The sequence below is a fragment of the Melanotaenia boesemani genome, chromosome 22 (assembly GCF_017639745.1).
Source record: "Melanotaenia boesemani isolate fMelBoe1 chromosome 22, fMelBoe1.pri, whole genome shotgun sequence".
NCBI lineage: Eukaryota > Metazoa > Chordata > Actinopteri > Atheriniformes > Melanotaeniidae > Melanotaenia > Melanotaenia boesemani.
In genome coordinates this window covers 23291639-23317975 of record NC_055703.1, presented here as the reverse complement: position 1 = coordinate 23317975, position 26337 = coordinate 23291639, and positions in this window count along the sequence as shown.

Genomic DNA, 26337 nt, shown 5'->3' with positions numbered 1-26337 from the left:
TAACTCCGGACATACTTGAAGTTTGTGTGGTGGTTGACTTCTTATTTCACAAATAGAACCAGTGCAAAGACATACAATAAAATATATTTATCAACTGATAAGTACATTGAACCGACACCCTCATAGGACACACACATAGCTTAAAATGTAGAAAAAGGATATACTGTATTTAGCTGCTCCTTTTTACTGTAGCTGTGTCACACAACCACTGCTTGAACTGTTATGGTGAGATGACCTGCCACCTGATTTCATGTGCAATCTTGCGCAAATAACAAAATGCTGAAATGTTTGATATACAGGACACCAAACTATAAAAACTAAACTTTGTATTCTGTATGTCAAAGTTTAATTTCCATAGTGTTGTCCTATGAAAAGATATAATGAAATATTAGCAAGAATGTGAAGGGTGTACTCACTTCTGTGAGATACTGTATACTCACACACAGTGATACGTACACATGATGTATGTAACCAACAAAACCAAGCACCACAATAAACAACCCACAACAATAACAATAATTAGCAGTAACAACTCAACAAAAATTCACAAGAGATTCTTTTAAAGTGAGCTGTTTATACGTACTTACCATTGGTCCACATACCTGGCAGCTGCCATGTTTGTGCTACCACTTTTACTACGGTGTCTCTGAATGGACAAACAATTCTGTGTGTGAAGTGGGAACTCTCAGAGCTTTAAAACTGCAGTACCAGCTTTGTTTGATATGAACTACAGCACTGTTTGGGATTAGCAATGCTTTTAAAAGGAATATAGAAGAAGACAGTACACGTGTACACAATGTTGAAGTAGTTACCTGCAGTGGAGTCATTGCTGCACCAAAGGCCACTGGTTCAACTCGCAGATGAAAATGTTTGTCTTGAAGAATTTTGACCACTGACGGCCACCGTACATTCACAGCTGTGCTTGGTATGTGAACATAAAGATGTAAATATGGCAGAACGATGCTGACTAAACGCTGTGCCTCTATAAAGTTCTACACAAACGCCTCTAACAGAGGCTCTAGTTACTTGATGAATACATTAAAGGATGGTGGAGAGAGTCCATGCAAAATCTTATAAATCAAACATGGCAGTTAATTTTTTTTTTCATTTAGAATATTGTATTTCTGAAGTTTTAGTCAATGATGAAAGGAAAATAATTTTCAAAGATTTTTAAAGATGTTGAAAATTTATAGTGGAGTGAAAATGCCCCAATGGAAGCCTGCTGAAATAATCACTTATGTTTCACACATTGTTGTGTCAGAAAAGGTCCTTATTTCCATCAACATGACAGCAACTGAATGCCACAAAAGAAAAAAAAAACAACAACAAGTGGGTGCTTTTCCATAACAGCAGGTGAGAGCAATCTTACCAGGTCAGACCTGCTTTCAACACGACACACCTGTGAACTGCTGCAGTCACAGGCAGGCTCACGGTAGAGATGGGATTCATTTGACACATCTTTTTGTTAAGAATGCTGCAGAAAAAATGCATCACTGAAAAAATAACACCACATTGTTGTCCTTCCTTTTTTAATTATGTAATTTTACCTGTAATTCCCAAGCTGTTCTAGTATACACGTTCTTTACAAGACAAAACTAAATCAACATGAACTTTAACAGCCTGCGCAACCTGGCCTGGCATGGTCAGATGGCTTGGAGTGATGAGATCTTTTCATCCTCTACACCAGGCAGGCAGACAGAAACTCACACATCAGAATAATAATCTAAATTATTATTGATGCTTCTAAAGAAGACATGAACTGTAATGGAGAACATGCGGTGATCAAAAGGAACAAAAAAAATTACAAACTGAGGAAGACGTGGTTCTGAGCACACACACACACACTGGCAGAGGATTTACTGTCTAGTTTGTCCTTGTCAGACTAACCTGCTGCGTTGGCCGAGGAAAACAAGTAAACTGATGATGTTGTGGACTGTGTATAAGACGGGAAGGATGGATGACTGTAAATGGATGTGAGATGAAGAGGAGGAGGAAAAGGAAGAGACGTGACTGAACCCCTAAACTAAAAAATAAACATACCGTGATGGTAAACAGTCCACATAAACACTATGTGCACCAACAATTCATGACATGAGTTACATCAGACTTATGATCAGATATAAAAAAATTAAGCTTTTATTCCTCAAATTAGTCAAAACAAAAACAAGTAGTATTTAAAATGATGGAAATCTTGACAGAGAACAGAATGATCCGGCTTGACAAAGTCAAGAGACAAAGAAAATGTTAATTAAGGTGATAAAACAAACTACAAATGAGGTTCAGAAGATCCTGGTGGATACATCACATCGCAGTTCTTCTCCAGTGCTGGACAAGCATCGTTGTAACCATCATCAAAGGTTGTAAATGGATCACATGGATTTAATATATACTCAAGTTTTATTCCAGACCTTTTTCCACCTTGACCTGCTTACTAATTAATGCTGACAAAACTTCATTCTTAGCAGTTTTCCTTGTGCGCCATCCTGGAGCCGGTCCCAGGTTAACATTTTCCAGTTACCGTATTCCAGCTATGTGCCTGTCAAACATGCTGTTACCACCCAATTCTGTCCAGCACTGTGGGTGGAAATATAAAGGAAAAAAAACAAAAAACAAAACGAATGCTAAGACGAGATGGGGAGTTTATTGCCCGTCAAGGTCACTAAGACAAAATAAAACAACTGAAGACACAAACCGAGGACCAACGGGTGATTGGTCATAATTAAATCAAAAACATGAAGACACTCAGCCCCAGAGTTTTTAGAAATAAGCTTTTTTTCAATAAGGTTTGCCCAAAACAACTGAAATAAAGCCCAGCTGTCTGTTCCTGTTTGCCAATCCTGTCCTAACTAAATCAACTAAGGTGCGCTAAGGCCTGGAGCAGGGGTGGGTCTAGAAAATGTTTGATAGGGGGGCTGGGCAGGGGCACCAACTAGGAAAAGGGTGGAACATGTAAATAAGAATTTTAGGAAATAATGAACTAAAATGGTTGTCTAATGTAAAAAGTAAAACAATCATTAATTGATTTATCTTAGGATGATCCTGCATTGCAACATGGTTGTGGCACTGTAGAATGACATAGATCTACATCACATGCTGCATTCACTTGCCCCTATAAGCTGGTTTACACTAAATATTTGTCAGAATTTGACTGTCTATTCTTGGAGTGGCACTATAATTTAATCTTGCTATAATTTTGTGTTTTTAACTTTTTTTTCTTCACATAGGTTTTATTTCTTCTTTGGTGTTTCTGTAAGCTGTAAATGCTTTAAACTAAGTTTAGTTGTTCACCATGCAATGGTAATAAAAGCTTAATTTATTCATAACAGTTAAAGGCTCTCTGCATCTGTTGTCACTCCTTTCTAGAAATGGTGCAGAGGCATTAACATGCACATCAATACTTTGTAATAACAGGGGGTTTCAGGCCTGACAAAGTCAAAGCCATCCATGTTAAACAACAGAGACGAAGAATTTTAAAATCCGGTCTCAAACTGGTCTCAGAGCACAGGCCTGTCCTTCAAACAGGGATCAAACAGCACATCCGGGATCTTAAACGCTGGTCTTCCAGGGCTTTAGATATTTCCCAGTTTCAACACAAGTGATTAAAATTAATGGGTCATTGTGTAGAATATGACGAGCTTTGTATAATTTGAGAGAAGCATCTAAAGTCTGCAGGGCAGCGGCCCTCTAAGACCAGAGTTTAAGAGCTGTTTTAAGTGATCTGGTTTACAAAACCCTTGCAGTGGAGATCTCACTATCCAGTACGACTCTGGTTCTCGACTTAGTAAATCAGTAAACAGTTTATGAAGCTGAAAAACAGATGTTTGTCCTGCTGAGTATTTTCTAAATTGTCTTTTTCTGAACGATTTGCACAGTGTTCCAGATGGTTCTTTGTGACCAACCCTTTGGAAAGTCAGGTTGTTGAATTTAAAGTTAAAATAAATGGCGTTTTTCTTATAAAACAGACAGATGTTTCCAGGTTTGGTGGATCTCTTGGGACAGAGAGGAAGGTCTGCCACAGTCACTCATCTGGACTAAATTATTCAGAACTGCTGACCTGTGACAAATGGAAGCAAGTCTTTTTGTATATCCCATGTTGCTCTGACCACAGGTTAGAAAGAGAAATAATCTGTTGAAAATGTTATAAATTTCACTGTACACCCTGTGGTGCTGTGCAGTCAGTCATCAGTTACAGATACACCCCATAAAAGTAGCTACAAGCATCACTGCCATCTTAATATAGCACAGAATAACAGAAGGAGAAGAGCCTTTTTGGTAAACTTGGTAATATTTAACTCATACTGAGGGGATTTCCTTAGTAACTGCTGATTTGTGAACTGCAATTTTTCTACACAAGCATGTAACATATTTCTGTGTAACACTGTTCATAAGGTCACAATCAAAAAGCTAATTAGCAAGAGGGCAACCCTTAAGATTCCTCATGAAAGTCTGCAAATACGGAGAAAAATCCAAATGTGCAAGTTAACTACCACTAATCTTCAGCCAAGGTCATACCCAGCACAGTACTATGCTTCTTATTTCTTTATATTTGCACAATTAATGTTACAATGAAAGCTACACTTTCAAGACTGAAGGAAGAGAAAGCTTGCAGTGGACAAAAAATGAGTTTGAGGTGTTCAGTTTTCCTTTCTTTCTGTCTCCCTTAACATTCCATAGGTTGTATAAGCCATTGATTATTGCAGTCCTCCACTTGTTTCTGTCCCTGGCGACCTCCTTCACCCTCCTCAGCGGTTTCATCTCAGCTGCTGTATAGGGATTGTATCTGCAAGTTAGTGCAGGCTGCATGTCGATACCCATCCATTTCTTCTTTAATATCTGCCTGTCAGACAGTTCTCATCCCTCTTGATCCAACAATCCCTCGTTTCTTACAGTCTGACTGTTCAATCTTCATATTGAGAGAACAGGACGTATAAATACTGGCATTTTCTTTCTTTCCTGTCAGTTTCTCATTCAGGTTTTATAAAGGAAGTCGAATTTAACATTTGACTGTATATTCAGACAATAATCCAAACACCTACTTACAGCTGGCAAAGAAATGCTACAAATTTATTTTAAAATAGCAACTAGATGAGTATTTGTCCTTTTAAATGGCATTTCTCAATGGGGGAGTTCACCAATTGCATCGTCAATTTATTGGTCAATCTTGATGAGTGACACCTCTATCCACCAGAATCAGGAGAAACAAGGGCTATCACCCAAGTTCACCTTAGAACAGGGATGCATGTTTTCAGTGTTTCCCTTCTCCAACACACCTAATTCAAATTAGATGGATTCAACAGCCTATGAAGCTCTGCACAGTGACTCATTAGTTTGAATCAGGTGTGTTGGAGCAGGCAAACATAAAAAACTTGCGAGCCCTGGATCCCTTCATCAGTAAACAACCAGGACTTTCACGATTCGTTTTAAACTAACAGAATCAAAGGAGAAGATGTTAGCTGCATTTAACTTATGAACACAAAACAGCAAAGGTAAGACAAATTTCAGCTTTCGTGACGTTTTAATGGCTTTAATTGTCTTTTGTTTGGATATCAATGCTCAGTAGAGGGTTTTATTCTGTTTTAATCTGTTGGTTTTCTACTTTTTTTAGTCTTTATACATTAATATTTCTGTATTTGCTAGCAGAATTGCTTTGATGCAGCATGTTTTAGTGATGTTTTATCTTTTGTAAAGCACTTTGGTCACCTGCGGGTTCTTGAAAAGGGCTATATAAATAAAGTATTAGCCCCCTGTCCAGCGTACGCTGTTGATGAAAAGGTGTTTTTAAAAAAAAATCTGAACCACATCTAAAATAACACAAAACAAGACATTATTCAAATAAGTATCTTACTTACAGATGTATACTTTCTCCTATAAATGCACAAATGCACCTTCTCAGGTCTTTCTTAAATGAGGCCTTTCAAATCCAACCACAGAGCTCACACAAATTTTCTACACGATCTAATTCATTTTCATAGAAAATAAAACTGCCTTCTGTTTCCTCCTGCAGTACAACACGAGCACATTTTCCTCAAGTATTTATAAGAATGTGTAGCAGCATCACTGCTTTTTATTGGATGCTTTGTGATGCTGTTTGTAAATAAGACCCAATCAAAGTTTCATTTTCATATTGTTAAGCTTTGCATTTGTACTTTCTATTCACGTGACATTACTTTCACTGCAAAGCTTTTTATGATAGGCCTATAACACGCTAGTCCTGATATTCAGGGAAGAAACTTAGCCTAAATGTAAATGGTTGGAGCTGGTATGGGACCTGGAAATTGGAAAGGGAGACAATGACTCAAAGGTTGAAGATCAATGCTTTAAATCCACTCCTGCAAGTGGTAACTTCTATTAATAAACCATTACCAAACCTGAGTGTGTGCAAACAGATGTCCATAAATGACTAATCTGACTAATTTATTTAGAGAAATTAATTTCCCTTCTTTTCTTTTTTGAAAGAAATTATTCCTATCATGCTTTCATCACCATTGATAGACGGCACCTGCAAGGAAAAAATAACTTGCCATGTTTTTGTGATTTACTCACAGGGGAAAACGTCTAGAGATTAACATTAATTATCTCTAAAACACAGTAGTGGATGTGAACAAAAGACAAAAGAACAGACACAAGACGATACAGATAAGAAACATGACTTAAAAAAGGACACCAGTAGAGAACAGGAATGAAGAGACAAGCCAAGCTAAAGGAACCGAGGGCACAAAGGGCACTTTAAAAGAAAGAGGCAGCAAGCAGGGGAGATGGGGCAAAGCTGGGAAGCATTCGTTCCATGGAAAAGTTACTGTGCTTGTGGTGGTTGCACTGATGGCTAAGCCAACATGCCCAGCGGTGATGAATTAGTCCTGTCAGTACAAGCCAAACAAAACCAGAGCTGTGCTGTGTGACAACCCTGCCAGGCGCTGCACTGAACAATGACATCTTCCACAAGCTGCATAACAATATAAACATCTGGAAGGACACATATACTGGAGTTCAATAGCATTTTATATGTAACAGAAGCCCCTGCTGTAGGGAGATATAACCGCAAAATGCAAAGGACTGTGACTAAGGGCAAAGTTAGACTCATTTGATATTCGTTTATTGTATATTTTGCTTACTCTGTATTTATGATGTCTTATATGACTCGGCCATGTTTATGACAGCAGGTTGTATCTGAAGCAATTAACAACCAGGTGGTTTTGGCAACATGCATGCTGACATAGATAGTAGCAGCACAGCAGATGATCCCAGCAGTACAGCAACGTAGAAGATGCTCCTACACTGAGTTAATATGTTTTACTCTGCAGACAACATCATCTTTGTTCCTACTTCTGATTTGTACACCAATAAATAATAATAATAAAAAATAACAAAAACCATAAAAAAGAAAAGAAAATTAGGGTTATTAAAGTTAATTGCATTGAATTCAATGTCTCTTAGTGCTGTTAGGAAATATTTCCTGGAAGACACGTTGCAATGAAACCAAAAATATGCTATGCACTTTGTGTAATTCAGTACTTTCTTTTTCTTAAATGCAAGTATATTATGTCCACAGCCAGACTTTATTCTTCCCCCTGTTCTTGTCCTTAAGAAAACATTTAATCTTTAATCAGGTTGCTTTGGTTTGCTAGTGAAACCAAACAAACATGGAAGATAAAGCTAAAAGAAATGGCAGCTAAAAGTGTGTATTACCCCCAATTTCCACCAGGTGCGTGTGTGTCGTGCAATATTAAATCACTTTTACACTTTTACGATACTAATTTACAAAACGTTTTTACTGTCTTTGATGCAAACTTTCATGTGCAACTACAAAACGTTTTTACAAAGTTCTGAATACATTGCTGAAACACTTTTACCAACGACAAACCAACTTTATATGGACATGAAACATTATGCAAGTTCGCATTAAAGATTCATAAAAGTGTTTCACATTTTGTATTTTTTTTTTCTGAAATGTAAAATTATTTAGCCCTCAGTAAAAAGTATTTTGGCATCGTACTTCTGTATGGGTTCCTATGATGTAAATTTGTATTGTGAAAGTGTAAAAGTGTTTCACTTGATTTAATATTGTTTTGTGCTTCCGGGCCACCATACATATTAATCCAAATGCTAAAGAATATTTTAAATGCAACTCTTCTGAATTAGTAAATTTAGTCCTGCATTTTTTGTTGTATCTTTACTTATTTATTTGGGTAAAATATTGATAAGTTAATATTCCCCCTCTAAGTTTTAGCTTTTTCATTATTTTCAGTACAGGAAATAATTTTTACTTTAGTAACACAAATATGGAGAATTTTAATTACAGAGCCTTTAAATACGTTTTGGATTTCTGTCAAAAGGATGCTGATATCTCTTCAGTAGCTCTAATGAAGTAATAGTCTTTGATTTCTCAGCTCTGTTGAAAGTTATGTGCCACTTTTTTGAGTTGATTACAGATACTGTGTGTCAAAGAATGTCATTTAATTTTTAACATAATCCTATTTCATCATGGTGATACCTTAAAAGTTGCACTTGTGCTCCCTTTATGTTAGACTTAGAGTAAGATCATCTAACGCATGAATCTTTCTGTTTTTGTTCTTTTAAATAAATTGAGCTGAACATGCCAGCAATGTGCACACAATGAGACCGATCATAGGCCATAAATGCCAATGCATTGGTGGAAGACAGCTGAAGGTGCTATAAGCAACAGAGTAAGGTGTGTTGGTTTGAGGTCGCGGAAGATGTCTGCACGCTAAGTGACGAAGTCTGATCAGATGCAAGGTGGCAGACAGACATGAAACAATGAAAACAAACATTTAGGCTGCAGACAGCCAGCAGGGAGAAGGAGGAGCAGTTTGCTCAGATCCTGAAGAAATGTCAAGTGAAGCATAAACAGAAGCAAGGCAGGACTGCCAAGGAGCGTTAATGCAACACGCTTGATGTTTTAGTAATGAGAGCATGCTGTACACATTGGGAACGTTGTAGAGATAAAAAAAAAAAATGTAGCCGGCGAGACATGGACCATCAACCATAGAATCAGACTTGCTGAAGGAATCAGAAACAAACAAAACAGGATGACTGGAAGGAAAAACAAACCATGTCAAAGTGAAACAGTGAACAATGGAAGCCTGAAGGATGATCCTTAGACTGGCTTTTTTAAACTAAGTTTTAGTGTTCACCTTTCAGATGCATAGGTGTCATGAGTTTCTCTGGTTGTAGAAAGTCTCCAAACAGAGGAGCATTGAATGCAACACTCAGCTTTGCATGGCCCAGATTTTTCTCATTGCTTGATGGTGACATTCACACAGATGTGGGAAATGGCAGCTATAGCTGTCACAACATTCAGACCCCACAAAGATAGCTCCACAGGCAGAGAAAAATACACCAAGGGTCCCACAACATCAACTATTTGTACAAACTAAAAATACTGGCACATAAGTTGAAATGGCAGCAGTACGGGGAAGCTGTTTCAAAAATCCTTCAAATACATCAGACACTGATTTTATATATATATATATATATATATATATATATATATATATAAAGAGAGAGAGAGAGAGAGAGAGAGAGCGAGTTTATCCTGCAAAGAATTTGTGCATATCTATCCACTGCCTTCTATTAAGCTATTAGTTCACCACTTTTAGCCACTCGTTATACGAAGATTCAAGCTTTGACCAAAATAGTTTTGCCTCGTTACAGCTTGTCAGCTGTTGAGCTTTTCTCAGCCCTGACCATCATTTTTATGTTAAAAATGACCAAACAAAGGCTGAAAATATGAAGCTCAAAAATGTTGACGGTAAATTTCATGAGTATCTGAATTCTGTGTGGACATTTACCAACTTTCTATATTTTCTACATCACGCTGCAGTTCATGAAGGCAAAATGACTTTATACATAAAGGGGGTCTGCATATGCTTAAATTTCTAACCAAATTGTTCAGCCTTCTTGGGTTTGTGTGACCTTTTAAAACCAACTGCAGGACTTAAAGCAAAGACAGCCAAACTGGGCCAAAATGGCCATTTTTGATACATGAACGCCTGAACTGCCTGTACTAAAACAGCTTTACAGTGTTAGCCTTTACAGAGATAATGTTCACATATTGCAATTTAATTTAATAAAGGTTTAGAGCAACAGCTGCATCATTTCAAAGGGATTTTCATATTCATCCTGGAAGTGATTTTTTTTCTTTAAGTCAAGCCTGGAACTTTTTACATTTGTGCTATGTGCCATCTTCCTTTCATGTGTTACACTGCCTGCACACACTGCATACATTAGGCCTGTGCAACTCACTGGGGTGCAGTTGTTGCTGCATGGTGGACTCCCAGTGGTAGATCCCACTAAGCACCAGATGAATGCACGTCAAGCATTCAGTGGCGCAATAATCTTCATTTCAGGATGCACATCTGGTATCTACCATTAGAGTTTCAGAGATGGAGAATTTTTATTGGATTTGAAATCATCTCTCCATATAGCAGCTGTGTAACAAACTTCATGAGTGCTCAGAAAAAAATAGTTTGTCATTTTAACGGAACAAATTGGTCTCCACCCATCGAGAAACAGGTCTTTATTAAAAAGAACAAACTAAATTATACTTTTAAATCTTATTTACTTAAATAATCGTTTCCATCATCTCATCTACACCTGCTATGTGGCACCTAAATAAATATATAAATAAATAAATAAATGTGTTGACAAAATGGAGTCTAGTCAAGTAAGAAACTCCTTCCTTCTATTCATTAAATTTGTGCATTCTCCCAGTCGGCAGCCGCCGCAGCTCGGATGTCATCTCATCCTGTTATCTGCACATCAAATTCACAACCGTTTTCACTTCTGCTCCACTTGACTCATCTCAGATACCTTTGTCCTCTGCACAACTGCGTCTTCATTCACTCTAAAAACTTCATTAAACTTTTCCATGCTCAGACTTTAGGGAGCTCGTCTGACTTTTGCTTCACATTGTATTATTTTAGAGAGACATACTGAAGATGAGTCAGTGACGTGCAAATTTAATCAAATTCAGGGAATTCCGAGCCACTCAGAAAAATGAAATCATCATATTTGAACCCAAGAGTTATTACTGGATAAAAGATAATTTGTCAGAAGGGTGGATGATGCCAAGTGTTAAGAATGAGTTATTAGTGCTTTGAACAGGACGTGTTGTGTCATAAATTTGAGTTGCCTCGATGGATAGGTTGTTGCCAGGCCATACAGTAGCCACGTTCGGGTAGTTATTCACACAAGCTCATCCAAAGATCAAATTTCCAGCCTTCTGACTGATGGACAACCACTCTCCTGAACCACTAATTAAGACTTATTTTAGCTTTGACCAGTGTACATACAGTACCTCTCAATGAGTTTTCTGACCTTTTCTTTAGCATTTAAGAAAAACACCATTAACGCATTTTTAATATAAAAGATTTAAAGCTTAAACATGACCTTGGCTTCCTTTGCATTAGCTATATTTTGTTAATAAATAACCAGCATAACCAGCAGCTTCCCTTCTTGTGAGTCACTCTTTCAAATTTGCAAACCTCACGTCTTGTGCCAGCAGACTCATCAAACTAAATCAAGAATGTCCTTGAAGTAAGACTGAAGTCTGTAAATCCCTAAACCAACTCTGTTAGATTAACATTTAAAGTTACCCTTTCTTGCTGCAGCTCAAAGAGAAACTGTCACAAAAAAAGACTAAAAACTCTCAATCTGCGGCCTTTAAATCTGTGCATGGAATTAAGATGAAGCCGACAATGCTGTTTTGTTTTGGGAATGCAAACCCAATAAGTGTTTTGAAGAGTGTTTATGTATACATATTCAAGCAGCTTCCCCTTAGCAGAACTGTAAATATACAAGTTGTTTATACTCAGCTTTAGAAGTCTCTTCCTCATGAATGAACAAATATTTCATTAAAATTGGAAAACTGCGACTGAAAAGACTCCATTTCAGCAAATAAGTTTAAATTCTGTCTAGAAGCCGCACAAGACGCAGCTACTGCAGCTTTCATCCTGCACCAAATCATGATATGAAATAACTACTTACAGCAACCACAGACATTAGGCTTCAAGTGTTTTTCTGTTTTTATTCTGTTTACACCGTGAGCAAAATGAAATGTTCACATTACCTGAAAGAGGTGGATTTACCTGCCCACTATGTATCTTGTGGAACATCTACTTTTCTCTAATGGCTTGGGTGTCATGGAAGTGGTGCGTGAATGAAGGCATGTAACACTGCAGAGGCAGATGGATGCGGAATATGTTGTCTTTGCTTTAAACTTCCAAAAAACAGGGAAGGCATTGGCAGAAAGTCCACAACTAGGAGTTCTGATGCTGATTTCTTATCTTAAATTAGCCGCATGACATGATTTAGCAGGATGTTCCACTGAGACCTCCTCAGAAACATAGAGAAACTGCATTAAGGTACAGCTGTGAAGCATGCACAGGTCTCAGCAGGAGAGAAATAAAAAAAGGTCCCTTGCTTACACAGCAGTCGGAAACTGTGAAGACACTGGAAGCATCCATTTGTAAACACGCTAAGACTTTGACATCCAGTCTTTGGAAGACTGTTGTCAGTCTCTCAGTGACGTTTGAGTCAATCTCAGACTGTTTCTCTACTTCATCCATCTTGACACTGAGGCACCAGTTTAAGCTTCTTGGATACTAACTCACCTGAGGAGAGGAAGCTGAAGTTGACAATACTGTCCTGGCAAAAAGATAAGAGCCCTCCAGAGCTCCCTCAAGCAAAGATGACAGTATTTGAGCTTCTCACTCAAATGAGACAGATTGCTTGTCCCCGTCTCTTACTGTGGCATGTACAGACTGGAGCTTTTTGTTTTCTGATAAAAAAAAACAAAAAAAAAACAAAACAAAAAAAACTGTTTAGACCAATTAATATGTAAAACAAAGTTGGGTTTGTCCATGATGTGACCTGGCTTTGGTCTGATAGCAGCTGGGAAGGACAATGGATTTAAGTGGGTTTAAAAACGTGGATGGATGTTTCACATCTGTACATAAATAATTTAGCTCTCATATAATTGTACAATTTATAAAATAGTTTCACTTTCTTTCTATTATTAATCCATATATTCACATCTTTAAGTTAGATTTTTACAGTGGAAAGAACATTTGGTTTAACTTCATCAAGAAGTTTGAACCATTCGTTTGTCTGTTCCGCTCTCTTTTACAGATTTGAGGTTTTCTTTGATAAAACCCCTTAATTTTAGACGACAGTGATGTTACAGTTAATGGATTTCAATGTTAGATAACTTACTCTGCTACTTACTACACAAAACAGAATACATTAGACTTGTATTGACCACTGTCTCTGTTAATCTTGGTTAATTTACTTCCTCATTGTTACTTTTAAGTAAAGCCTGGTGTGTACACTGATATTTAATTCTTTAATGTCATATTTTAAGTCTAACACAAGAAACAACCCAATAAAAAAATTTCAAAACAAAGTGTTATCACAAAAAACTAAAAATAAAAAAATTTAAATTGGGTTTTGGTTTTCTGTAGGTTTTGAGATGATGGCACATCGGGGTAGTTTTCAGCCTGATGAGCAGCCACCTCACATACAGAGACCACAGCCGGTCCAGGATCCAGTCCCAGCCTCAGCCTCAGACCTTGTGCTATATGTCACCCTTTCCTGTCAAGCTCTGTCTATTAAAGGCCCCAGAGCCCCCCAAAAAATGATGGAGCATTGGTAGTAAAGTTTTAGGCACAGAATCAGTTTTGCTTTTGACTTAATACTTCAGCTGTTTCTGGATGTGCCAGAGAACCTGTTTATAAAACAGTCTGTAAAGTTTTTCTATTCATATATGCAGACACGCACACGGCAGGATTATCTGCTGTGGAGGACTGACAGAGGAACGGCCTCAGTAGGTTTACACGACTGTCACGCTGTGTTTTATTATTATTATCATGGTTGTACTAATGTTCTGTTCAGCTCATTAAAAGGCTCCATTTGGCAGGGAAAGGTAATCCAAACAATCCACCACCTGTTTCGCTCAGTCTGTTGAAAATAATCAGCACTATTGAGATAATATTCCCTCATCACATCTGGTTGGTTTTTATTTGATATTGTAACAAAAACATACAAAATAAAAAAAAAAGCATCAGTGTTCCTGCCATAAAGAAAACACCGAACAGGTCTCACAGGCTCAGATTATGTTCTTTTTTATGTTCAGATTAAGTTCTTGTTAAGTTTTATATTGATTTACACATGAAAAAAACAAACTTTAGACACTCATTTTGGTTATATGATAAGATCATATTACAATGCTGTTTAACAAAGAAAAGACAGATTAAATAAACGTGTTTTGAAAACAACGTCCTTAAAATGGGACTGAAGCAGTTGGTTTTGCAGTACTAGTTTTATGCTCTGAGAGTACATTAGCCGCAAACGCAGCCCAGCTGCAGGTTATCAGGATGTTTAATGGGCTGATAAAAACTCTGAAACCGTGTGTTTGCTCTCGGTGATTCGCAGTAAAGCTACGACTGTAAACAAAAACAGGACAAGTGCCATGAGGGACCAGAAGCACTGGGAGGTTAAGCCTGGTGGAGACGTTTGATGTTTTAGCTTGTCCTCAAATAAAGCTGATGTGTTTACTGTGTCTGCTGGGGTCTGTTCCAGAAAGCAGGCTTGTGCCAGTTTACCAGTTATCTAGATACCTTAGTAGGCTGAACTGACTGACCTGTGGCGTGTGGTGGATTGTTGGATTGGAGGACATATGTTTTATCCTTGAGGACTCAGAAAATAATTTCTATGGCACAATTTAAAGTGTGTGGTGATTAGAATAAGTTGCTGCTGCCTACTCCATCTTGTCTGTGTGCTGTCTTAGGTTTTTGTACAGAAAATCTCTCTGTATGGGGGGCATGTTTTAATTTCCAGAGTCTCATCTCAGTATCTGACAGGTGTTCGTCCTGTAGTGAATATTATCACCTGTTCTTTAAATTGGCCAATTGCTTCCTTTCCCTGCAGTTCACAGCTAAAATAGTTCCCAAAATTTATACAAGAAGAGAAAAAATACCCCATGGGAACTTTCAACCAGCCTTTGTGTGAATATTTCTCCCAGCGCGAGGAGCTCTGGCCAAATCAAAGTACTTTCTATGCTAAAGGCAAACCAACTTAACCTGCCGTTTATTTGACTAGACTCGGTTCAGTCTTTCTTATTTCTTTTTTTTTTAAGAGTACAGTTACACTCCTGCGATGGGCTGACCTGTCCAGGTGTACCCTGCCTCTCGCCTGCTAATTGCTGGGATAGGCTCCAGCTTCTAACTTGGACGATGCGATACAGAAAAAGGATGGATGGACAGTTACACCTCCATGGCCACTTTATTAGGTCCACCTGTTCAACTGCCTTTTAACACAAATATCTAATTAGCAAGTCAGATTGCAGCAACTCAAAGGTTTCTAGAAATGCACATTGGAATTCTCATAGTCTTGGTGACTCTGTTAATCACCAAGTTAACCCTTTAACACCCAACCCAAAATGCCATCCAAAGTGTCAATAATAAAAAGAGATTGTAAACGTAAAAATAAACTGTACATGTTAGGGCAGAATACGTTGTAAACATAAGATTTTGAGTATAATGTTAAAGTGAAAGTTGTAAAAAGATAAACACAGGTTACCATGAATATAAGTTGTGAGAATTATAAGCTTAAAATATTGCACAAAAAGTATATGCATGTTTATAATGTGCTTAATGCGATACTGGAATTTGGAGTGAGTGAATAATTTGTTGAAACTCAACACATTTAGTCATGTAGACGTGGTGAAAACGATTTACTGAAGTTCAAACTGAGCATCAGAATCAGGAAAAAAGAAGATTTAAGAGACTTTGAACGTGACATGGTTGTTGGTCTGAGTATTTCAGAAACTGCTGATTTACCGGGATTTTCACACACAGCCATCTCCAGGGTTTACAGAGCATGGTCTGAATAAGAGAAACTATCCACTGAGCAGCAGATGTCTGGACCAGAATGTCTTGTTAATGTCAGGTCAGAGGAGAATGGGCAGACTGGTTGGAGATGATAGAAAGGCAACAGGAAGTCAAATAAGCATTGGTTCCAACCAAGGTCTGCAGAATAACATCTCTGAACACACAACATGTCCAGCTTTGAACCAGATGGGCTACAGCAGCAGAATACCACACTGGGTGCCTCATGTCTGCTAAGAACAGAAAACTGAGGCAGCTGTTTTGGCCTCTTAGTACCAACGTGGTTTAACCACCACAGCCTACCTGAGTATTATTGCTGACCATGTTCATCCCTTTATAACCACAGTGCAGCATCTTCTGATGGCTACTTCCAGCAAAATAATGTACCATGTCACAAAGCACAGATCATCTCCAACTGCTTTTTTGAACACAACAACAAGTTCACTGGACTCCAATAGCCTCCACTGTGACCAGATCTCAATCCAACAGAGCGACTTTGTGGTAGAACGGAAGATTCTCATCATGGATCTGCAGCAACAGTGTGACTCTGTCATGTCAATATGGAGCAAACTCTCAGAGGAATGTTTCCAACACCTTGTTGAGTCTGTGAAACCAAGAATTAAAACAGTTTAAAAGGAAAAAGAGGGTCCAAGCCAGTACTGGCAAGGTGGACATAATAAATAGGCCAGTAGTGTGCACACAGTACAAACACAGTCAGTAACATTGTATAATGGTAAGAATAGTATTATAATATAAGTCAGTCTATTTCCACAGGTTTGTGTTTTCTAATGTGAGGTAATGGGTTGACATTATTTACATTTTTGTCTGTTTAATCATGTAAATGTGTCTTTCCTGCAGATCACAGAGTTAAAAGTTTGTTTTTTTTATTATTATTATTTGCAGAACATGTGTTCCTAGTTTTTTTATGGCCAATAATGAAGCTGAAATCACACTCATTTCTATCTGAAAACATCAGACATCAACATTATGACACTGGTGGAAAACAACTGACACACTTTCAGCTCCATGTGAGTTTGTGTTTGCCTGTATCCTTCACAGTCCAGCTCAGCAAGACAATGCCTCAAAAGAGTGTCACACACAGTGTCTGAGATTAGTAGGCTGTAACCCCTCTGCCATCTGTTCAACTATCAAAAAGAAAAACTACAAAGGTGAGCACACACACCTCGTCCACCCTGCCGGCTTTGTTTAAACTCCAGCGGACTGAACACCTTGGCTTAGAGCCACAACTGACCCTGCAGCCTTTATAAAAACTCTTTTCACTGCAGTACACCTGAGTGGGGCTATTAGTTTTACTTGTAGTTGGATTTAGGTTTATTGCCTCTATTTATGCATAAGTGCAATACACGTTTTTCTCTCAGGAGAGGTGCACTATGCACAGGGGCTTTATGCATTTATATACAGGTTAGTGTTAAGAAATCTTCTGTATGTTTACATGATGAGGAGGATGAGTCAGTATCTGTCATTTTGTGCTGCCAAGTCCCACCAGTTTGTTCTTATTATAAATTAGCCTTAAGCAAGTAATATGTTTGTTGCTGCCTTTTCAATCTTAGCTGCTTCTCGCTGTAAGAATTAAGACAATGAAGTCAGCAGCACGTATTAAAAAATGATAAATGGGCATCAGCGGTTTGATTTAATAGATTTTTGTTTTCTTTGTTTTCTTTAATGCAACGCAGATTTTCCAATTGAAAAATCCTCAAGTATTTCTATTTTATATTAATTCTTATCAAAGCAAGTCTTTTTTTCCTGGAAAGTGAAGCTGTTGGCAAACATCCATGGTTTTTAAATATTTTTCAGCTCTACAGTATTTCACATACATTTACCAGGGCTGGACTGAATACAGATCTGAATTAAATCTTTTAAATAAAAGACTGACACCACTAATCGCAACACTTCAGAAAAAATACAAAATGCACACCATGATCTTAATTATTTCTGCCTCTTGTCGCTTCATAACTGACATTTTATGTATTTGATATTTAGAGACTGACTCATCGCCAGAACCATGACTTTGCTGACTTAAAGGTGCACAGTGGGGTGATTTTTTTGACAGATGCAAACATGTGATTCATAGCTGAAATGCTACCGCTAATCAAAATGCCTGGAATGAGATGCCATGTGAGATTAAAATCACATTATTGTGGCCTCTCTTTTCTCAGACCTCACAAAACCACCACATAGTTCAAGCTGAGGACATACTAGTGCACAGAGTGTTATCCCTTTACTGATTATTATTTATCACAGTAGATTATCTTAATGTCTGTATGGGACATTAGAGGCTTGTTTGTTAAAGTGTTTCTTACACAAGGTCAGAAAAGTGGCAGCCAGCTGGTTATATGACTGTTTGTCCTACAACCTCTCCTTACCACCATGTGTTTCCTGCACTGGATTATAACTATAAAGGGATGTCAAAGCACTTGTCAGGCCTTTAAAGGAATGCTGAGCAGAAAAAGCTCTTACCATGCCCCACATGATTTGCCTTTCAGCTCATGTCATTGCACCAGGGCTTCCAAACAGACCATAAACATGTCAGGCTTTCTCAAATATTTGGGAGAATAAACTGTCTGTGCTTTATTTCTGTGTCAGTTTGTAGAGTGGTAGTTTGAGCTGGGGTTGTTACATCTATCCACACCCCTATTAGGAGTTTTTAGTTACAGTTTTGTAGTTTATGCAGTTTTTTCTTGATCATATTAAATTTCACAGACAAATATTTATATATAGAAGAAAGTGTGGCAAGTTTACTGGTTTTAAGTGTTTAGTCAGAGCACACACACTGTACACAAAACAAGGTACGTTTCTTAGTGCTAAAGGTTGGTAAACCAAGAAATAAAGGTAAATAAAGAGAAATTTTAGATAGCATTTTTAACCATATGTAAGCTCTGCCTACGTTTACAAGTCATATATTTAAACTCTCTCATGTCATATGCACTTTTTAAGAGGCATGGAATGGAAATTTAATGCCCACCCTTACAATTGGAGGATGACTACTCAAGCAATTAAGTCAAGACCAGTCATAATTTAATAGTTCGAGTGGTGAATATTAGAAAAGACAATTTACAGCACATACCTGCTTTTTCTAGCTAGATGTCTGTGATCTTTTCTTCTGTCCTGTACATCAGAGTCTGGGAACGACACCAGTACCCATACAGAAACTGGATTGCTGCACCAGCACAGCAGCACACAGGAAACAGCCATCAGCTATGAGTCTCAGGTGCATCTGGCTTCAGCATCCCATCTGGAACTCCAGGTTTCCAGGTACACCTCCTCCTATGCAGAATGGGCAGCACAGACAGTCGTGTTTTATGATATGTGCAGCTGTGAAATCACAACTTTTGACCAGCTGAAAATGCAGCCAGGCAGCAAAGTTTGTTAGGCCAAGAAAACGATGGACTCTGTCCTGACAGCATGGAATTATTGCAGCTTCAAAAAATATATTGCATGATGAAAATACCAAAGACAGCATACTTAATACATCTCACCTGTTAGGAATTACAACCACATGGACTGTGCAGACGACTGAATAACACAAGAAATGCATGTAGAGCAAAGGGTTGCCACAGAGTAAAATGCTGTTTGACTCTTCACATACTTTGAGGAAAATGAAGTAGATGCTGAAGTGGCAATATATAAGCAACCGTGATGCATTTCAGAACCTGCTCCTCTAGAATAAAGCTAAAGAGGCAATAGCCTTTACGAGAAGATAATGATCTGAATGCACCCTAAAATCCACAAGAAGCTATTTCATAAGCTGCAAGTTGAATATTTTACAACGACCTTCACACTTCTGTGACCTAAACAGCATCAAACGTCTGCATTCAGACCTCCACTGAGCAGTGTAGGCAAAAAGAGAGCAAAAAAAAAAATCTGTCAGTCAAAAAAAATGAGACTTTCTTTACAACTGTGCACTTTTTAACACTTTAAAGAATGCATTTCCACTGTAACTGATTTTAGGTGTCATTTATACATGTTTTTAAACACAGATAAACATCTCAGTGGGAGCAGCCTGCTAATTAAAAATAACCTTTTCAAAAGAGTGAATCTGAATACGAATGTCGGTCGAATAATCTCCACAGAAACAGGAACTCAAGAACAAAACATTCTGCGATATTTTCCGTCTCCCTAAGTAACCGTGTAGCAGTTTCTCTCAAGGTTATGTAGAGTGCACTTACCTTTCATCCGACATTACCCTGACTCTTTCTTTCTAGATGGTGCAGCATTATTATATCACAAAAGAAAGACTGGAGTCAAAACTTTTGATGCACTTTCTCACCAATTCGCTTACTGTGTGTCTCTGTGTGTGAGTGGATGCATTTGAATTAAAATCTGTAGTGCCTAAAATGTCAGATATGTACGGTGGCCCAGAAGTGCAAAACAATATTACAGAGTGAAAGACTTTTATACTTTCATGATACAATTTTACATCCATGGCAACATTTTTACATTCTCACAATGCACATTTACATCATAGAAACCATGTTTACATTTGCAAAACGAAAGTATGATGCCAAAACACTTTTACCAAGGACCAAACAACTTTACATGTCAGAAAAAACACCAGCTGTACAAAACCTGAAACACTTTTACAATCTTTGATGCAAATTTTTATGTGAACTGGAATTTTTTTGTTCTGAATACATTGCTGAAACACTAAAACACCAACGACAAACCAACTTTACATCGACGTGAAACACGCTCTATTTGGGAGGTTTATTGATTGACAGACGAGCAGCCAAGACATGTGCATGCACTTTGTCTTATTGTGATCTTTAAATATGTAAAAGCGGGTGGGCGATATGTCGAATGTACTGTTGTCACAGTGTGTTTTAAACCATGTGATTTTGAAATTTGAGCATCAAAGCAAGTAAAGCAGCAAGCAGATATAAAGTAGCACACGCAGATTGTACAGAATGAAAAGGTTTTATGAAACTTAATCTGAGGACTGAGCATATTCAAGAACATTTTAAAGAAATGTATGACTCCAAATAGACTGCCTGCCTTCAAAAAATTTTTTATATGATTAAATTATTGGCAAAATCAAAGAAAACATCTAAGGAGATGCTGAAACCACTAATATTGGGTTATAAAACCAAAAAAGATAATAGGAAACTATTTTCAGTGGAGAAATATAGTTGGAATAAGAGCTTGAAAGATGGTGAGTGGTAATCATTATGTGTCCAAAGAATGGGGTCAACTGACTATCTGAAAATACTAAATAGGTTATTCCATTTTCCCTGATGGCATGGCCATATTTCAAGATGACAAAGCCAAGATTCATCAGGCTCAGACTGTGAAAGAGTGGTTCAGGGAGCATGAAACATCATTTTCACACATGGATTGGCCACCACAGAGTCCAGACCTGAACCCCATTTAGAATCTTTGGGATGTGCTGGAGAAAACATTGTCCATCCGTCCGACTCTGAAATCATTACTACAAGATTTTATCAAAAAAATGAATGCACCTCTGGAGGAAAATAAGTGTTGACATGTTTCAGATGCTTATTGAAACGATGGCACAGCAAATGCTGATGTAATCAAAGCTAAAGGTGATCCATTAAATTTTAGTGTCTGTGACTTTTTTCTTTTTCTTTTTTGGACGGGTCAAAATAAAAAAATGGAAGGTTATAGCTTAAGGGAAGTTACAAGGGGGGCAGCAATCACATCCTTCTAAGCTGTACAGCTCAGAGTTCATGTGCAAACAAAATCAATCAATAAAAAAAATGCATGTTTGCATAAGAGATGTTAAAAGGAGAAATAGCAATTATGCTAATACTTAACTGATGTACAATATGAAATTTTGCCTCTCCTTTGTATTTGTTTTACTCTTGTTTCCAAACATCCAAAAGCAGCTAGAACCATGAAAAAGGAAAACTGTAGGAAGTGAGCAGCAGTGCCAGCGGTTATAAAGATGACTGATGTATGTAGCAGATGGAGAGTGTTTTACGACTTGTAGCGGCACTCCTTTCAACTGTGTGTAAAATTAATGGCCAGCCATTATTGACCTCTGTAGTCACTACAGGACTGAAAGCTGTTCTTCCACTTTGAAGGGAAGAGGGAGTTCTTTTTCTCTTTTTGAGATGAGGGGAGAGTCTGATTTATGCAACTCTGTGGAAGGTTGGCGTTTCAGTATTGCAGGCGTTTGATAGTTTTTTCCAGTGGAATAAAAAGGGAACAAGATGGACGAGGAGCAGATGAGAAGAGGCAGAGAAGATGAGGGAGGATGGGGACAGGTAGAGAGGAAAAATGAAGTTGAGATCAGTAAATGTGAAAAGAGAGGAAGCAATACTAATGAGAATGGACCGAGTACTGAGAATATGGTGGGAGAATATTGAATGAAAGGAAGAAATTTAAGAAAAGGTCTGACAACTTGATTCAAGTCCCTTTGCCAAATACCATACCCCGACTCTGTCTCGCTCAATCTGTATCCCCTTTCATTACTGCTCAAAAGTCCTTTAAAAGTGTGGAAATTATAGTAAACCTATGGTCCCAAGATAGTATTCATCTAACATGTCAAAACACCACAAAGCCAGGACATAGCCGGATAACAGAGCCTCATCGTCACTCTGTCATCGCCTGAACCTTTATTCAGATCATGTTCTTTATTCCCTTTTCTTTAGTATTATTATTTGTTTATGTCAGGGTCCCACCACAACTCAGCTTGATTAACTTTTATTTGACAAGAAAAGAAGAATTTCTTCTATGAGTGTGTCCTGGATGAGGCTGTCAGTTTTGCATCAGACAAACCACAGATGGAAGACCAAGTGATTTTTCTATTAAAGCAGGATTAGGTCAAAGTCTTGCTCATTTATAAAAGGCTGTTTCATTTAAATGGGAGTTATGTTCCTTCATCGTGGCTTAAACGAATCCCTGCTTAGTTACCATGGTAACTTGTGCTGGTGAAAAACAGTGCTTTGGATCAGGGTAACTGTTGTTGTTTGTTTATAGTTATAGTTGTGTCAAAGAATGTGTAATGGGAAAGAGCGTCCAGTCACGCTACTAACATCTTGTCTGAAAAAACATAATAAAGCCTATTAAAATCATACTGCAGCATTGTTTCTAAAATAAATAAAAAAATATTTTAGAAAACAATAACAGAAAACAATAAAAGATTTTACATAATGGCTGCAACAGTCACCATTTATTCCTCAAAGATGTAAGAGTATGTTATTCCGGCAGGCTTGTTCAGGAAACATTGCAGCAATATGTAGTTTATTATCACCACACCTGGCTGCTGTTTTCTTGGTGCTCATTTTTACACTGTATTTATGATTTTCTAGTTTTTTAATGGCATTTTCTCACAAATTGGTTACTCTGGAGGCATCCAATTTTTCCAAGTTAATGCAACCGGAATGCTAACAACCTGGTAATCATCTACCCTCAACAGCTCAGAATTACAAGACAACTGGAACGCACCATAAAGCTTCCTTATAAGGTTGGCAGGCAAATAATGACTGACTTGAAGAAAACTGAGAAAAGCTCATTATCCAGGTTCTGGGTTGCTCACTCCAGTCTCTGAATGAACATTAACCCAAGGCTCAGACATACCCTCTTCCTGATGCAAAAATAAAAAGAACTTAAATTTCCACAAAATAATCTTTACTGAACAAAAAACAAACAAACAAAAAAGTTCAATTTAGTCAAACTATACCACACGGGTGCAGACAAACTGGCAGCGACAGGACAACAGACCCAGTCTTAGGCCTGGTTTACACATAAAAAAAAAGAAAAAGCCAGACGAGAGACAGCGTGAAGACGGACTTTATATCCTTCCTTGTTCTCAGTCAGCTTGCTTTCTGATTGGCTACATTCCATTCAACATCACAATCCACACAGTCACAATTCAGGAGTTGTCGGTTTTCCACACACACGTCAAGAGTTTCGATCGTGAATATTGAACATGTTTCAATACTTCCAATTGTCGGCCACTACCTGTTTCAGAGCTGATTTTCGGGACAAACTCGCTCTTAACACACCTCAGACCAAATGATAGTTTTATAGGAAAATCTTATAAGACTCAAGATAATCGGGTGTTTGCAGTCCTTGGTCGGGAAGGGACAAAATCAGGACAAAAACAGCCCGATAATCTTTATGTGTGTACTAGAGATGGGATTTATGGCTCTTTTAAGGGAGCTGGATCTTGAGGAGCCATTACAAACAAATGGCTTGTTCTTACAATATCTTACAAAATTTCACAATATATAAGAATGACAAACAATCAAAATATGTACCTATATAAAATCTACTATACAAACCTGAGCAGTCAGTGCAAATTCTAGTAAATGTTTTGGATAGAACTCATAGTATTTGTTTCCAAACAATACTCTCTGCCCATACATGCTTCACATATGACGTCACAAATGTGATGAAGGCAGTGTGGAAAGTTTGTGTATAAAAAGAATGGCTCGTTCATTTAAAAGAGCCATTCAAAAGAATTGATTAGTTCATGAACATCACATCTCTAGTATGTACCAGGCCTTAGGAGCAGAGGGCAATCACTCACAGGTGAGTTACATCAATAATCTGACGCTCCATGAGGCACACCTGTGGAAGCCAGGACCAGGAGGAAAATCCAGGAAACATGTGCATTGGTTATTTTCAGATTCATTCACTTTACGACCTGGATTCAAAAATGTTTAAGCTCCAAAACTAAGTGGATGAAAGGTCTAAATAATTAAAACTTTTAGTGGATCCATCTAAACTGAAAGTTGTAATACAAATGGAATTCAGACCACCAGCTCCAAGGGTCTTAATGGACAGAGTTAACACTTTTTATTACCCAGATGAGGGTCAGTGGGAGAGTTCCTGGTTCAGCAGCCTAAGAACAGGGTACCTATGTGCATTGCTGGAGCCACCTCAGCAAGTCCACACAGCAAAGCCAAACCTCGACCACAATGGAGTCTGCAGGTAAGCTGCAAAATAAGGAGGGTATAACCTGCCTTTGAAGAAACTTAACATCTTCCTCACCTTTCCAGTCGATTATCGCAGAGGATCAAAAGAAGAATTTCATTTTAATTATTTTAAGTATTTCATTCTTAATTAAAACAATCAATACAACATATGTTTCAAACACTTGAATGAAAATGAGCAGAAGGAAGAAAAATTTTATATAATCTGCCCTTCTTACACAAATAATTAAGGCAATAATAAGTAAGATTTATTTAACTGATAAAATTTAACCAAACACAGCTGCAGGCCAACATGCCGCTGATTCTAACGGATATTTTACTCTTCATCTATTATCTACAAAGTCCCACAGACCAAAACAAAATAAAACTAACCTCATTCATATTTTCTTATAAGACAATAGTTTTTAACAATAAGAGTCTTTAAGAATGTTTTTAAACACGATTTTGCTTCTTTATCCAGAATGTTCCATAAACTGACTCCATTCACATCGCTCCAACACTTGACGGACCCAAGGAGCAAAGAACCACTGTCAACGCAAAAAATGAAAGTTTATTTAAACCCTGCTGGCTGGTACGGCAGAACAAAGGAGTGGAGGTCTTCACTGTGTGGTAATTTCTGCTTAGTCTTTGTAGGAACCAGGGCTCAGGAGTACTGGCAGGAAAAAAATCCAACAGCCTCCGTACTGGGAATGGAGGCAGGCAGGGCAGCTGAAAGGCAGGCAGAATCTGGTGGATACTGCTGAAGATCAGGCAGGCATGGGAGATGATGGGCAGGCAGAAACTTCCCAGGAGCAGTCTCAGACGATCTGGCGAGGAACTACTGCAGCCTGCAGCTTGATATACCCAGCCTCTTGATTAGCAGATACAAATCAGGTGTGGTAGAGAGAGGATCCAAACAGGCTCATACACCTCCTGCAAAAAAGCAATTAATCCAAATATTAATCTGACTCAGTTCCAAAACAATTCAGTTCAACCAACCACCCCATGACACAAAATATTGGAATCAACTAGATTTTCAATAAGTGATGGCTGGGTTCTGACACGATTCCAGGATCTTACGAATATCCTCGCTGGCACAAAGAGAACATTATTTCATATCACAGGGTTTTCACTTGACATGTATTTTTAATTAAATGTAAGGTCCTTTTAATATCTAAAAAAACTAGTTTGCTTCAATTTAAATCTTAATACATGTGAAAAGGGAGCTCTAAAACCAAAGGTTGGCATAGCATATCTAACAGTACCTCCTCTTGCAGGCATTATTTATAAACATAACATTTTTGTGAGGCAATATGTTTATAAATGTAACATTATGAATGAAATGTGCTTTATTTGGAAGGGATTTGTGGTATAATTAACTTTGATTTAATCAGTGGCTAAGGTTCCACAGGCCATTGTCATCCCAGCAACCTCCATCCTGCCCTTCTTCCAACACAACCTCTCTGTATATGGGATACAGATGATGCCAGTATAGCCTGATTTTGGTCTTTTTTTCCATCTGAACACATCCA